Source organism: Lutra lutra, chromosome 15 (genome assembly GCF_902655055.1).
Source record: "Lutra lutra chromosome 15, mLutLut1.2, whole genome shotgun sequence".
Lineage (NCBI taxonomy): Eukaryota > Metazoa > Chordata > Mammalia > Carnivora > Mustelidae > Lutra > Lutra lutra.
The window spans coordinates 50,940,075-50,955,422 of NC_062292.1; the positions used below are offsets into that span (position 1 = coordinate 50,940,075).

The following is a 15,348-nucleotide window of genomic DNA, read 5'->3' on the forward strand; positions in this document are numbered from 1 at the left end:
CAGTTGAATAGAAAACATGCAAGGATAGATGAAAAGGAATCTTATTCTAGGTAGGCAAATGGCAAGTGTAAAGGATATAAAGCAAGTGGGAGCATGGCAGGTAGAAGAAAATGAAATAAAATAGGGTTTTGATCGAAGAGGGTAAAAAATTTTGTACAACCAGCAGTTGAGAATTTGGTTGGGGCCAGGTCATGTGGCTTATAAACCAAAATGAGGAATTGTTAATTGATCCTAAGAACATTTTTAAAGGCAAAGAATGATAACTGGGCTGATGATCACTTTATGAGCTTCGAAAAAAGTATCTCTCTGTTGTAGAGAATTCAAATTAGATCCAGTTAGGAGGTACTTTCAATAGTGCAAATGAGAAGTAATGATATCTTTGGCAAAGGTTGTGGTGATACAGAGAAAATTATCAGAATAAAGCTATTTACTTGTTGCATGTATTTGCTGATGATTGAATATAGATGAAGTGTAAGCAAGCGATTCAAGAATGACTGAAACACGGTTGGGTGGCGGTACCATTCACAGATCAGGTATAGCGGAGGAAGAGTAGGGTTTGAGGGGAAAAAAATGGTGATTTCAGCTTTGAGTTTATTGATTTGGAAAGTTTTGTGACATTCGTCTAATAGGACATAGTTTATGGTCGTTCATACACATCAGAGAAGTTGGAATGGTAGGATACATGTCCATTTATTTGCAAATAGGTTTCCTATAAACAAACAATAGAAACAACTGCAGATCATTTAAGCAGAAGTGTGTGTTTATTGGAAGGATTTTTATTAGCTCAGGGGTTTTCTAATATGGTCGCAAAACCAGGCTCAGAAAACAATTAAGAGCAAAGAATGCAAGTAGCCAGATCCAAGCAAAAGTCACACCACTGATTCCATCTGGTGACAACATTGATACCACCTCATCTTCTACACCTCCTACCCCTTTGTGCCACAGGATATTGGATATTGCTTGTAGGCATTGTGGGCTTTGCTGCTGCTATTGAAACTGCAAAGGAAAAGCTGCTGCTGTGCCTGCTGCTTACACGAAAATCAGTCTCTTACTGTTTGTCACGATTTGCCTTCCTAGTTGGAGATTTAAATGGTTAGGCATGTGTACCTGATTATCCAACCTAGAATATATGCTTGTGCTGGAAAGGTGCATCTTTAAAAGCTTTCCTGTGTCCCAACTGGTCTCATTCAGGGAAGAACTCTTCACTCATAGGAATGGCTTTCAGATAATGAGCAAGCAATATCATGACGAATGTCCAGTCCAGTCCAGTCCACGTGTTATACTGACTATGTAATATATTTTAAGAAATCTCTTAAGGAGACAATATAGTTGAGAAAATGAAAATACTTCTATTAGAAATTCAGCTATTTAATCGTTCCTGTATGGCTGAAAATGTCTCAGAAAAGTTCCATGATTTTCCTTAATTTTTGTCTCAATACATATTTGTGTGTTTGTTTGATTGACCTAATATCCTGAGTTTACCCATTCGTGATCGCTTTCATGCTGGAGTGTAGTAAGGAATTATGTATAACAAGTGGTTATTAATGCCACAAGTCGCTCTTTAAATGATACTCTGCATCGGAGCATTATCACCTCTAAAAAAGCAGGAAGAAAGGGGCAAATTATTGCTGGTTTAGCCTGATGGTTAAAAATAAAGACTCTGACTTTAAAGGTGAATTAGTATTGAGGTAAATGATCATTTTTTTTTTTTTTTGGCACACTCTATCTGCTATGAACCAAATTGGGGGCCCCCGCCAAATTCAGAAACTGGAACCCTAACAACCCTTCACTTCCATGTGACTGCACTGGACATAGGGCCTTAAGGAAGTAGTTTAGGTTAATGAAGCCATCAGGGTAGTGTCCTGATGCAATAGTACCAGTGCCCTTATCTAAAGAAGAAGAAACCAAAGCCTTCTCTTCATAGAGTAAGAACACAGTGAGAAGGCAGGAAGAGAGCTCTCAGGGGAAACCAAACATGCTAATACCTTGATCTTGGGCTTCTCAGCTTCTAGAAATGTGAAAAATAAATTTCTATTGTTTAAGCATCCCATTCTATGCTATCTTTTTTTAATGGAGCTTGAGAAGATTAAAACGCTATCTGCCTTTTACTGATTTAGTACTTCCTGTAGTTTTAGGAAAAGATGTTAAGACTGGCATTTTCCAACTTTGATGGAGAGCTACCAAGATCACTAGTTATACTACAATGTCATGAAAATGTTTGAAGAATTTTGTGTAAATGCATTGAGTAAAAATAATTGCATTAAACAAAACAAGTCATATTTACTTATACACAAATAAATACATTTTTCTGAATTCTAATGCAACAATAAATTGTACACACTGTTATAAGTAAACCAACTGTTTATATATTAGACAGAATTTATTAATGAGAATATTCACTAAGAACTTGTTTATATAAATGTATGTTGGGGCACTTGGGTGGCTCAGTCAGTTAAGCGTCTGACTTCTGAATTTGGCTCAGGTCATTATCTCAGGGTTGTGAGATGGAGCCCTGCGTTGGGCTCAGTCCCAGGTATGGAACCTGCTTAGGAAACACTGTCTCCCTCACTCTGCCCCTCCCTGCCCTCTCTTTTCTCGCTTTTAAAATAAATAAATAAATTAATTAATTAATTAATTAATACATGTTAATGCAATCATCAAGATGGATTAAAACCTGCTAGTGTCCATGTGTGGGATATGCAGCACTATGACTATATTAAGAGTTTACGTTTTATTTACTTATTTGAGAGTTAGAGAGGACAAGGGAGCAGAGAGAGGGGCAGAAGGCAAGGGAGAAAGATAAACTGCTGAGCACAGAGCCTGATGTGGGGTTCCTATCAAGACCTCAAGATCAAAACCTGAGCCAAAACTGAAAGTCACCTGCTTATCCAACTGAGCCACCCAGGCGCCGTAAGAGTTTGCATTCTTTTATATTACATATGTATTTATTGGCAAATACAGTAGCCCTTCGAAAAAATGTATGTTTTTCTAATAGTTGTGAGGTAAATGGTGACTTTAAGAAATCTGTTATTAATTACTCAGGCTTAATAACAAATACTGGATTATTTTCTAGGCATGAATGAGTATTTTTATGTATTTATCAAAGCAAATTAAGACCTTATCAAAGGAATTTAACAATAAATGTTAAAATATATTTTTTACCAGTAATTTAAAGCTATTTTATATTATCTGTGGCCAAAACTTGTACTTTCATTCCTAATCATTCCTCTCTCAGTCTTTAATTGAATATATTGCTTTTCTTTCTGTGTCATATAATTAAACTATAATTAAATCTAGAAGAAATTGAATGTATATATTATTTTATTTAACTAAGAAATCTTTAAGGCCTATAATATTGTCTGTATAAACAATATTTATTTTAAAATATGTTTTGTCTTGTTCCTGAGGAATATTATCAATTGATATAGGAGAGGATGGGAAATTAACTTAGGAGTCTATAGCACATATGGGCAAATTGATTTTCTTTTCTTTCCTTTTATTTAATTTCTTAAGATTTTATTTATTTATTTGTCAGAGAGAGAGAGAGAGAGCACAATCAGGCACAATGGCAGGCAGAGGCAGAGGAAGAAGCAGGCTTCCTGCTGAGCAAGGAGCTGGATGCAGGACTCAATCCCAGGACCCTGGGTGGGATCACAACTTGAGCTGAAGGCAGATGCTCAACCAACTGAGCCACCCACGTGTCCCAGCAAATTGATTGTAAACCTCGTTCTTTCAACATTATTAATGTACATTCCTATTTACAATATTTAGGGAACTTAATTTCTATTTCACTTTTATTTCTGTACATAACATAAGGTCTGTGGATATACATTTGAATGCCAAGTTTGGGTACAGAGACATTTCATGGGAACACCCAAGGCCATAGGTATTCATTCATTAACAAATATTTATTAAGTATCAACTATTTGCCGTGCCCATTCTAGATGTTGGCAAGGACTGGAATTTCTTCTCCCTAGCAACACACCATCTATCAATTCTTTGCTCTAATTCCTTCCCAAAAGCAAAGTTAAAGTTTTGGTCCTGGACTGAACACACAACCAAAGAACACTCTGGTTTGAGACTATCGGTACAGAAGATTGCTATCTATGTTCCTGTCTTCTTTCTAGACCCAAAACTTGATTTCATTTTACAGCTTCCTTTGTAGTTAGATGTGGTCATAAGAATGTGTTTGGGTCCATGGAACACGAATGGAAATGATGTGGGCCACTCGTAGATCTGGGCCATAAAAATCTCCTAAGTAACCTTCCCTCCACTTTTTGTCTTTCCTACATTTCCCAAATGAATAGATAATATCTAAGGATCTGGTGGAACAACAGGTCACCAGACAGGAGGAGTCTAGGTCCTTGAATTGCTGTGCATTGGATCACCACACTATCCTATTGACTAAACTGAACCGTGCATTAGCACAAAATTAAAATTGTGGTTGAGCTAAAGACATTGGATTTCTTAACCTTAAACGTATACTGAAAAAAAAAAAAATCACCCTGCTGAAACTGCTGCCTCCTAAAACTCTAAGCAAACTCCTCTTGCCTTATGCTTCAGCTAAAGTCACCAGCAATTATTCAAATCTAGGTTTATTATTTTCTTTTGTATTGTTGTTAGGATTGTGTCAGTATTTGTAAGACACTTGATGTCCATGACTTTGGTTATCTTATTCAAACAGCATATTATCCTAAGAAGTGCATGGCCCACAGATGACAATAAATTTGTTTTTCTTTCTAAAAAAAGGATGATTGATTATGAGAATAGAATGCGGGATAGAGTCAAAAGTACCTTTATATTTATTGTATCCTCCCCTTATCCTCCTACCAGGAAATAAAGACTGTAACTTATTTATTTTTATGTCCTTATAACATTTAGAACCTTGCTTCATATATATAATACTATCAATAAATGATTGTTGAATAAATGTCAATAAATATTCGTTGAATTGACTTTTAAGCTTGGGCTCCTTCTATAAATATGAAATGAATTCATTTTATATAGTCTTTTAAAATTGCTTTTGTCTGTAAATTCGTATTTTCTCCTCAGAGGCAAAACTCCATGATCAATGTGAAGGATTATTTTTCTTCCTCCTACAAGGTATGTATTTCTTCAGAATAGGAAGTACACACATTACAGAGATTTAGAGACACCAAGGGAATTGGCAATCAAGTAGCTTAGTTTCTTTTATTTCTACAAGGGGTGAAAGGCCTTAGGAGTTCATGAGACACTAAAATTAATGATGCAACCTAATTAAGTAAACGTTTGGGTTCTTTTCCTGATTGCAGTACTGTACAAAACACAAGGAGAAAATTATCAAATTGCTTCATATCCATCTTTCCATGAAAATAAAAATCCTCCCACTCCCTGTCAGTCAGTCTCTTGTGGTCTCATTTTGATCTCATATTTCTTTGGATGTTTTGATAATTTTCACTGGCTTCTGTACTTACTGTTATTGTGCTCCTATCTTTTCTTCATACCATTTCATTTTCATACAATCCCCAGAGGTAATGATCATTACTTTATTACACCTATAGCAATATTTGTTAGAACCAAATCAGCATGAATTAGATGCTAATATGTGTGAGACACTATGCTAAGTAGTGTATATCAAATGAATAAAACTATGCAGTATGATAAGTTCTTAAATTGTTAGTTTGTTTCTGGTGACTAGTACTATTGACTGGTTGTCCCCACCCTGGTTCTTATTCACCAAATTGGTGATATAACCAAGTTCGATGAATCAGCCTGGTTCTTGAGGAAATCAAGTTTCTGCCTGATGAAAGACAATGGCTTATTCAGTATCTGGAGGAATGGAGTAGCCATGAAGCAAGAATTTGCTGTTAAATCTTAGAGTTCCCAGAGAGGAAAGGACATACTGCTTATTTTTGAACTCTTTGCATGACTGGCTCTATCAGTGTCCTATCACCGTATAGTGTCTTAAAACAACACAAATTATTAAGTCAACAATTCTGTAGGTCGGAATTCTAAAATTGATCAGCAGGGCTTAATTGCTTCTGAAAGCACTAGGGAAACATCGGTTTTCTTCCCTTTCCCAGCTTCTAAGGGGTGTCTTGCCTGCATTCCTTGGTTAATGGTTCCTCATCACTCCACCTGCTTCTGTCATCCCATCTCTTTCTCACACTGCATTCTTTTGCCTTTGTCTTGTAAGGATGCTTGTGATTATATTAAGGACACACAGGTAATCTAGGCTTCTCTCAGTGTCTCAGGGTCCTTAACTTTATGACATTTACAAAGCCCCTTTTGGTAGGTAACCTAGCTGAACATCCTGGGGATTAGAATGTGGGATATTTTGGGAAGTTGTATTCTTTCTATCACACTGAATAATCATTGACATCCAGATACAAAGGAGGATTGTAGGGAAGTTGTATCTTTTCCTTGAATGTTTTCAATATTATTATTTTTAAGTTATTTAAAAAATTGTGTAAATGTATTCATGTCAGTTGATAATGCATTAATCCATATAATCACTATACTATTGAACATATTTTGTTCACTGCACTCATGAATAGATTTTGGCAGTACAAATAATTTAGAAAATAATCATTTTTAATGTCAAATATCTTAATTCTGAGAATTCTGATTAGCAAAATGTTATAAAAACTGATAGTTTTTTAATTCAGCTCATAAAATTAGATTGCTCACTTCTATGAATATATTTTACTTGCAAAAGTTGAGAGATGAAAAATTTATACCCATATAGTTTGTTAATAAAATTAACAAACAATTTGACATGTCCGCCACATTTCTTCTTCCCTCAACAAGTTAGGAAATACAATATGATAAGTAAAAATAGCTTAATTATTTCTTTTAGTAATCAATAATAGTGCTTTAATCTCTTTATACTTTATTTCCCTTATTTTCAAATAAACAAAATGCCTTAACTTACAACATAGTGGGAGGATTACATTAGTATGGCAGATAATAAGGTATTATAAAAATATAAACTCCTGTGCAATAGCAAAGTGTTATTATTTTAAACATGGCTTACTAAAGCCAAATATATGCAAAATATTCTGAAAATATTTTGAAAAATGCTCTCACTTAGTAATAATATTTCTAAATGTTGGATAAAAATTAAACACAGAAAGCCCTTGTAGGAATATTAAGGATGGAAGCTTTGGTTAAGCACTGAATTTCACCTTTTAAATAAATATTTATTGAGCTCCTTCTCTATGTAAGGTTTTTGTACTAGGTGGTGCAGATTCAAAGCAAGGGAGTTGAGAATAAATGTGAAAAAAACACAATCATTGTTTCTGGTTCATGAAAATGATAGTAGGCAGCATGTTCTTTGAAATAGATTAGGCTCTGAATTCTATTACACAGTTGTGAAGACATTATTAATCACACAAAAACATCTACAGCAGTACAAATGCTACTTAACAAATGCTTCCAGAACACTTCTATCATCCCAGTATTTTATATGTGGTAGAAAAGTACAGTGGGAATCCACCAAGACTTTGAAGTCATAAAAACTGATTTCTAATTCTGAATCTTCTACTTAGTTTGTGATTTGGGGAAAATTAATATGCTTTGAGACTGTTGCTTCATATATGAAACATTTATAACCAAATTGCACAGTTGATAGAGATACAAACTATTTAAAATGATAGACCTATAGTAGGTTCTTCAAAAAATTATATGAATTGGGACACCTAAGTGATTCAGTCTGTTAACTGACTGACTCTTGATTTTGGGCCCAGATCTTGATATCGGTGTGAGATCATCAGAGCTCAGTGTCAGACTCTGTATCAAGGGAGGAGTCTTCTTGGGATTCTTTTTCTCAGCCCCTCCCCCTACTCAAGCTCTCTCCTTCCCTCTCTTAAATAAATAAGGCTTTAAAAAAAATTCTATGAATCTACCTATCTTTCCCTTTAGCAATTAGAAAGTTTTATTCAAGAATAGGTAGGTTTTAAGTAAGCATGGGTTTTGTTTTCAATCCTTAAAACATTGTTAGTTAATAAGAAAGCAACTGATTTCTGTGCATTGATATTATATCCTGCCACATTACTGAATTGCTGTATGAGTTCTAGTAGTTTGGGGGTGGAGTCTTTGGGTTTTCCATATAAAGTATCATGTCATCTGCAAAGAGAGAAAGTTTGACTTCTTCTTGGTCAATTTGAGTACCTTTTATTTCTTTTTGTTGTCTAATTGCTGTTGCTAGGACTTCTAGTACTATGTTGAACAACAGTGGCAAAATTGGACATCTTTGTTGTGTTCCTGATCTCAAAGGGAAGGCTTTCAGCTTTTCCCCATTAAGGATGATATTCACTATGGGTTTTTCATAGATACATTTTATGAAGTTGAGGAATGTTCCCTCTACCCCTATACCTTGAATTGTTTTAATTAGGAACAGATGCTGTATCAATCCTTAATACAAAAAATAACCAATATAAATTCTTTCTTGTAAGTATCCCATCTATTGCAATATTTCAGAATACTGTAAAAATTTAATTTTATAAAAGCATATTATATAGAGTTAAAATATTTTCAGATTTTCCTCTATTCTTGTTTAACCCAAGAATAAGGACCCCTTTGAAGCAATAACCACCAATGAATTTCAATGTTGTATTTGTCCTTTAGGCTTGTCATTTCCAAGAAAAGTAACTTGGTAGCAATACTCCAGAAAGTGAACATTCCTAAATTACTGAAGTTTTATAGCTTTCTTATTATGAATGCCCTTTGTTAATGGAATATATTTTAACATAATAATGTCTTCATCACAATGTATTTCTGAGTCTCTGCATTTATTTCATATCCTGTGTGTGTGTGTGTGTGTGTGGTTTCAGATGTAAGTCTAATTAACCATCTTATTTCGAGATGGCTTTCCTCTTGATGTAGTTCTATTTTTTACATTACTAAGGAATTTAAAAACTAGAACTACAGGGGTACCTTGGTGATTAGTAGGTTAAGCATCTGCCTTTGGCTCAGCTCATGATCCCAGAATCCCAGGATAGAGCCCCACATTGGGCTTCCTGCTCAGTGGGGTGTCTTCTTCTCCCTCTGACCCTCCCAGCTCTCATTCTCTCTCTCTCTCTCAAATAAATAAGTAGAATATTTTTTAAAAAAAGAAGCAGAACTACAGGTGACATGATGGTGTGTGACACTGCGGGTAGGTGTATGGGTAGGGGAAGGAGGGAGGTGTGTAGTAGTCTAGGGAACAACCTAGTGAAGTACAAAAATACTTAAGAATCTTTCTGAGGAAGTACAATTGCACTAAGAATTGAGGGCAGGGACAGCGGGGAGCTAGGGACGATAAAACATGATGGGGAAATAAAAACTTCCTACAATGGAGAGGATTAGTTGTCAACAAAATCAACTCCAAGAAGGGTGCAATTTATTCATCATTATATCACCTTCTCTTTCATCTACTTCTTATCCCAATTCAAACAATACCTGCTTTAGCAACTAGTGATGGAATTTGATTGATTTACAATGAATACTAGCTAAGAAGTTAGGAAGACTAAATTTAAAGTTCTGTGGATTACCAGTTAGTACATGATTACACTAATCACTTAGCCTCTTAGGTTCTCAATTTCTTCATCATAATGAAGGAGTTAAGACTCAGTGGCATTAAAGTCCCTTCCGGTTTCAATATACAATAGTTCCCTCTATCTCTGGTTTCACTTTCCCCTATTTCAGTTACCCTACCTGCAGCTTCAGTTTCTGGAAACTGATGATCCCCTTCTGACAAGTAGTCCCAAGGTCAGTAGTAGTTTAATGCTATGTCACAATGCCTATGTCATTCCCTCACTTCATCTCATCACACAGGCATTTTATTATCTCACATCATCACAAGAAGAAAAAAGGTGAGTATGGTCCAATAAGTATTTTGAGAGAGACATGTTCACATAACTTTTATTACAGAATATTTTTATAATTGGTCTATTTTATTAATATTGTTAAACTCTTACTGTGCTTAATATATGTTAAGTTTTATTACAGTATGTATGTGTAGGAGAAAACATGATATAATTAAGGTTCTTTACTATCCATGGTTTCAGGTATCTGCTGGGGGTCTTAGAACATGTCCTCTGTGGATAAGGCAGGGGACTATTATAAGTATTTTGAGACTCAAATATATGGGCTCTGTTTATTTAGCAGCATATTCATTTTATGGAGTAAGACATGAAAATGCTTTCACACTTAGGAATTTAAGAAACTTTAGAGATATTCAAAGAGGAAGATCTAAAACCAAAATAAACATGTAGCAGAGACTAAAATGAATAAATTTTAATATTCTAATGAAGGAAATTATATATGCATGTGTGTGTGATGTATGACTGACTCTCTTTTGTATGCAAGAAACAGTTTGAGTTTACTTCTATTACTACATTTTTGTTATAAATTTGATTTAGGGTTAAAACGACCTAAGGTACATTGACATTTTTTATTCACAAGCAAACTGATTTGCAATTTCTCTAATACAATATACCTTGAACATTGCTTTTAGATTAGACATTTTATTGGATTAACAGGTAAGAAATATATTAGGTCAACATAGTACTAGAAGTCCTAGCAACAGCAATCAGACAATAAAAATAAATAAAAGGTATTCAAATGGGCAATGAAGAAGTCAAACTCTCTCTCTTCACAGATGACATGATACTTAATATGGAAAACCCAAAAGACTCCATCCCCTTACTACTAAAACTCATACAGTAATTCAGTAATGTGGCAGGACATAAAATCAATGTACAGAAATCAGTTCCTTTCTTATACACTAACAAAGAAAATATAGAAAGGGAAATGAGAGAATTGATTCCGTTTACTATAGCACCAAGAACCATATGATACCTGGGAATAACCTAACCAAAAAGGTAAAGGATCTGTACTCAAGGAATTACAAAACACTCATGAAAGAAATTGAAGAAGATACAAAAAAATGGAAGAGCATTCCATGCTCATGGATTAGAAGAATAAACAGTGTTAAAATGTCTATACTACCTAGAGCAATCTATACTTTGAATGCCATATTGATTGAAATTTCACCAGCATTTTTCAAAGAGCTGGAACAGACAATCCTAAAATTTGTAAGGAACCAGAAGAGACTTCGCATTGCTAAGGAAATGTTGAAAAAGAAAAAATCAGGGGCATCACATTGCCTGATTTCAAGCTTTACTACAAAGCTGTGATCACCCAGACAACATGGTACTGGCACAAAAACAGACACATAGACCAGTGGAACAGTGTAGAGAGCTCAGATTTGGACCCTCAACTCTATGGTCAAATAACCTTCAACAAAACAGGAAAAAATATACAGTGGCAAAAAGACAGTCTCTTTAATAAATGGTGCTGGGAAACTTGGACAGCTATGTGTAGAAGAATGAAACTCAACCATTCTCTTACACCATACACAAAGATAAACTTGAAACGGATAAAAGACCTCAACATGAAGCAGGAATCTATCAAAATCCTAGAGGAGAACATAGGCAGTAACCTCTTCAACATTGGCCACAGCAAATTCTTTCAAGACATGTCTCCAAAGGCAAAGGAAACAAAAAGAAAGATAAATGTTTGGGACTTCATCAAGATCAAACGCTTCTGTACAGCAAAAGAAACAGTCAACGAAACAAAGAGGCAACCCACGGAATGGGAGAAGGTATTCACAAATGACACTACAGACAAAATGCTGATATCCAAGATCTATAAAGAACTCCCCAAACTCAACACATACAAAACAGATAATCACATCAAAAAATGGGCAGAAAACATGAACAGACACTTCTCCAAATAAGACATACAAATGGCTAACAGACACATGAAAAAATGTTCATCATCATTAGCCATCAGGGAGATTCAAATCAAAATCACATTGAGATACCACCTTACACCAGTTAGAATGGCCAAAATTCACAAGACAGTAAACAACATGTGTTGGAGAGGATGTGGAGAAAGGGGAACCCTCTTACACTGTTGGTGGGAATGCAAGTTGGTGCAGCCACTTTGGAAAACAGTGTGGAGACTCCTTAAGAAATTAAAAATAGAGCTTCCCTATGACCCTGCAATTGCACTACTGGGTATTTACCCCAAAGATACTGATGTAGTGAAAAGAGGACCATCTGTACCCCAATAGCAACAATGGCCACCAAACTGTGGAAAGAACCAAGATGACCTTCAATGGACAAATGAATAAAGATATGGCCCATATAAACAATGGAGTACTATGCCTCCATCAGAAAGGATGAATACTCAACTTTTGTATCAACATGGATGGGACTGGAAGAGATTATGCTGAGTGAAATAAATCAAGGAGAGAGTCAATTATAGGTTTCACTTACTTGTGGAGCATTAAGAATAACATGGAGGACATTGGGAGATGGAGAGGAGAAGTGAGTTGGGGGAAATCAGAGGGGGAGACAAAGCCATGAGAGACTGTGGACTCTGAGAAACTGAGAGTTATGGAGAGGAGGGGGGCAGGGGGTTGGGTGAGCCTGGTGGGTATTAAGGAGGGCACGTGTTGCATGGAGCACTGGGTGTGGTGCATAAACAATGAATGCTGGAACACTGAAAAAGAAATAAAATAAAATAAAATGAAAAAAAAATAAAAACATGAAGACGCAGGAAAAAGAAAGAAAGAACGAAAGACATTAGGTGATACCTATACATTTAAAAGAAGAAGCCAGGAGAGCAAACAAAAACAATACCAGTAATATAAAATGTGCTGATACCAATGGTAGATGTACCTTGAGATTGTCCAAGAAAGGACATTCTCAGTATAAAATTAAAATATCTAACTTTTGAGATGGTTCTACGTACAAACCAGGTAAGAGCTAGCTATGAGATGTAAAAGCCTATGGCTCTATTTTGAGGTTCATCGAACTTCATCATATGCTTTAATATAATGCTAAGTACTTAGATAGTTTAATAAACTTTAAGTGTTATAAAATTTGTTAAAGTTAAGGAACCATGGGCCACAAAATTAATGTTTTTATCCTGTTCTTTTTATTCTCCAAATATTTAAAAGAATAGCAACCTCACAATCATTTCACATGTAAAATAAAAAATTTAATGTTACATTTTCTAACTTAAGTCAGGTTGGGTCCTCAACAAACAACTGTATTTTTTTGAATAGCAATTTAGGTAAGTAGATTTAGACAGCATAAAAAGATCATATATGCAAACTGTGCTCTCTATATATCACAATTGTTAAGGTTGAATTTGTAACAAATCTAATTCAGGACATTCAACCTCCTTGTGTGGACCTCAGATCCCCCTACCAACATCTGTCAACCTGTATAAAACAGACATAAACACAACAGTAATCTTTTGGGTAAAATTTGATGACTGAAGAAAATCTTCTGCTCTAGATCCTTATTAGGGCAGGAACACAGCCTAAGGAGAGAAAGAAAAAAAAAAAAGTTACACACGCATGAAATTTTTTCCCTGGACAATTTTGATAGTAACAAAGACTAGATACTAGATTGAGTACATGCACAGTTTGCTTTACTGTTGAAATACGATACTTGGCTATCTCTCTTCTGGGATTTCCTAGTAGATTTCAAGGAAACTGATGATCTGAAATAAAGTCTTTTCTTATCAATGGAATTTTAATATCAGATATTTGGGATTAAGGTTATCCTATTTATATCAGAAATAAATTTTGTGCAAATTAGCTTATTCTTTATCAATAAAATTTGGGAATAAGAGTTGTAGACTATAAACCATAACAATAATGGAGGAAAAAGTAATATAGATATTACACCAGTAAAATACATTCTCTAACGCAAAGTTGCAATAATTTCTCTTAGAACAATTCGCCTTTAGTTTTTCACATCCGAAATGGTCAGCTGGCACTTGATAAACCAAGTTCACACAAATTTGCGAGATGTATTATTCTGCACACTTATTGACATATGATGTAAGCACACTCCAAGACTGTTTGGCTTCCTCCTACTTTTACACTCTTCACATAATAAGCAAATGCAGGCTGGGGGTGCTCTAGACTCATGAAAACCAGAGGGCTTTCTGAATTTATAGGTATCATCACAACATGCAAACAGCTATCTTGGATGCTAATAATTTGTATCTGGTCCAAGAACTGGAACAAAGATGTACACATTAGTAAGGGGCACTATAGCTTTAACTTACCTTTAGCTTAAAGCTTACTTATTAAGCTTTAGCTTAATACACGTTCTTATTTCTGGAATGGAATTTTAGAACATGGCCAAGGGATACGAAAACCTTGGACATGGGGCTACCACCTGAAACTATTTTATTTTCGGAAAGAAAAAACAGTGAGAAATAAAGGAGAAAAACAGTGAGAAATAAAGGAGAAATAAATATTTTTTAAATATTTAAAAAAGAGTATTTAAATACTCTTCTTGCAAGCAATCAGGAATCAGCTTTACCTGTGTGTAGGTTTTGAATGTAAGAAATGAAGAGCCTTCAAGCCTTCCTATGGCCTCCTTAAAAGCTCCCTAGTTCAAATTCACCCTTACATGTTGCTATTCTCCGAGGAAGGAGGAAAAGAAAATTTCCACTGACCCAGCTCGTGATTTACATACAGAGAGCAAATAAATGAATGGGGTGGGGGATGGGGCAGTGAGAAGCAATGTGTTTCCTCTTCAACCGCAGAAAATAAGATTACTTACCAAGAACATTTTTATCCAGGGCAAATGTTTATTCCCTCTATCATTCGGCGCCTCAGTCTCTGCAAGAAATCAATTTCCACTCTACCTTTCCCTCCTATTTCTAAAAAGAGAGGGAGAGAGGCGGATAGTGCTTAAGCTTCAGGGTCCAGAGGAAGATAGAGCTGAGGGCAAAAGACTCCCACGGCGCTCTTCTTCCAGATCGGAGCTCGGAGAGTGAACCCATGGGGAGGGAGGGATCTTCTCTAAGGAGGGTACCGAGGGTGGCGACGGGGGAATCATTTCACAGCCAAAATATAAATCATCTACAAAGAGAATTACCAGCCCCTCAGTCACACGAGCAATTCCTTGGGGAAGTAGGTTTCAAAAAGGAAAGGGAAGTTCTTCCATGGAAAGAGAGAGAAAGAGAAGGAGAGAGACAGAGGAGAGAACCTAGGATTCGGGTTTCGGGTTTGGGCTCGGAGAAGGGATGGGACCACGGAGAGGAAAAGAGAGAAGGAATAAAGCTGATCTTACCCGATCGATCAGGCGATCGTGTGTGCCGTATCGGGATACGAAAACGGCAAGCTCATGCGTTCGGCAGCAAAGCCATTTCTAGCGCACTCTCCCTCGGTAACTGTGCAGGAATCAGAGAGGACGCGAGAGCCTCCCCGCCTGTCACCCGCTCCCCCAGGAACCGTCCTCGGAACCTCCCAGCTCTAGCTTCTAAAACAAGGCATTTGGAGCTGAGGTT

The 15,348-nt window shown here is 35.9% G+C and overlaps 2 long non-coding RNA genes across 2 annotated transcripts; both read right to left on the reverse strand.

The window, feature by feature from the left end:
- Positions 1-5,194: 5,194 nt before the first annotated feature.
- Positions 5,195-9,693, reverse strand: LOC125085520 (uncharacterized). Its single transcript, XR_007122970.1, has 3 exons — positions 9,676-9,693; positions 5,454-5,534; positions 5,195-5,293 (listed from the first exon to the last, which is right to left on the reverse strand). It is a non-coding gene; the product is annotated as an uncharacterized LOC125085520 (long non-coding RNA).
- Positions 9,694-12,812: 3,119 nt separating this feature from the next.
- On the reverse strand, positions 12,813-15,346 carry LOC125086217 (uncharacterized). Its single transcript, XR_007123125.1, has 3 exons — positions 15,132-15,346; positions 14,619-14,718; positions 12,813-13,359 (listed from the first exon to the last, which is right to left on the reverse strand). It is a non-coding gene; the product is annotated as an uncharacterized LOC125086217 (long non-coding RNA).
- Between the last annotated feature and the right edge of the window lie 2 nt (positions 15,347-15,348).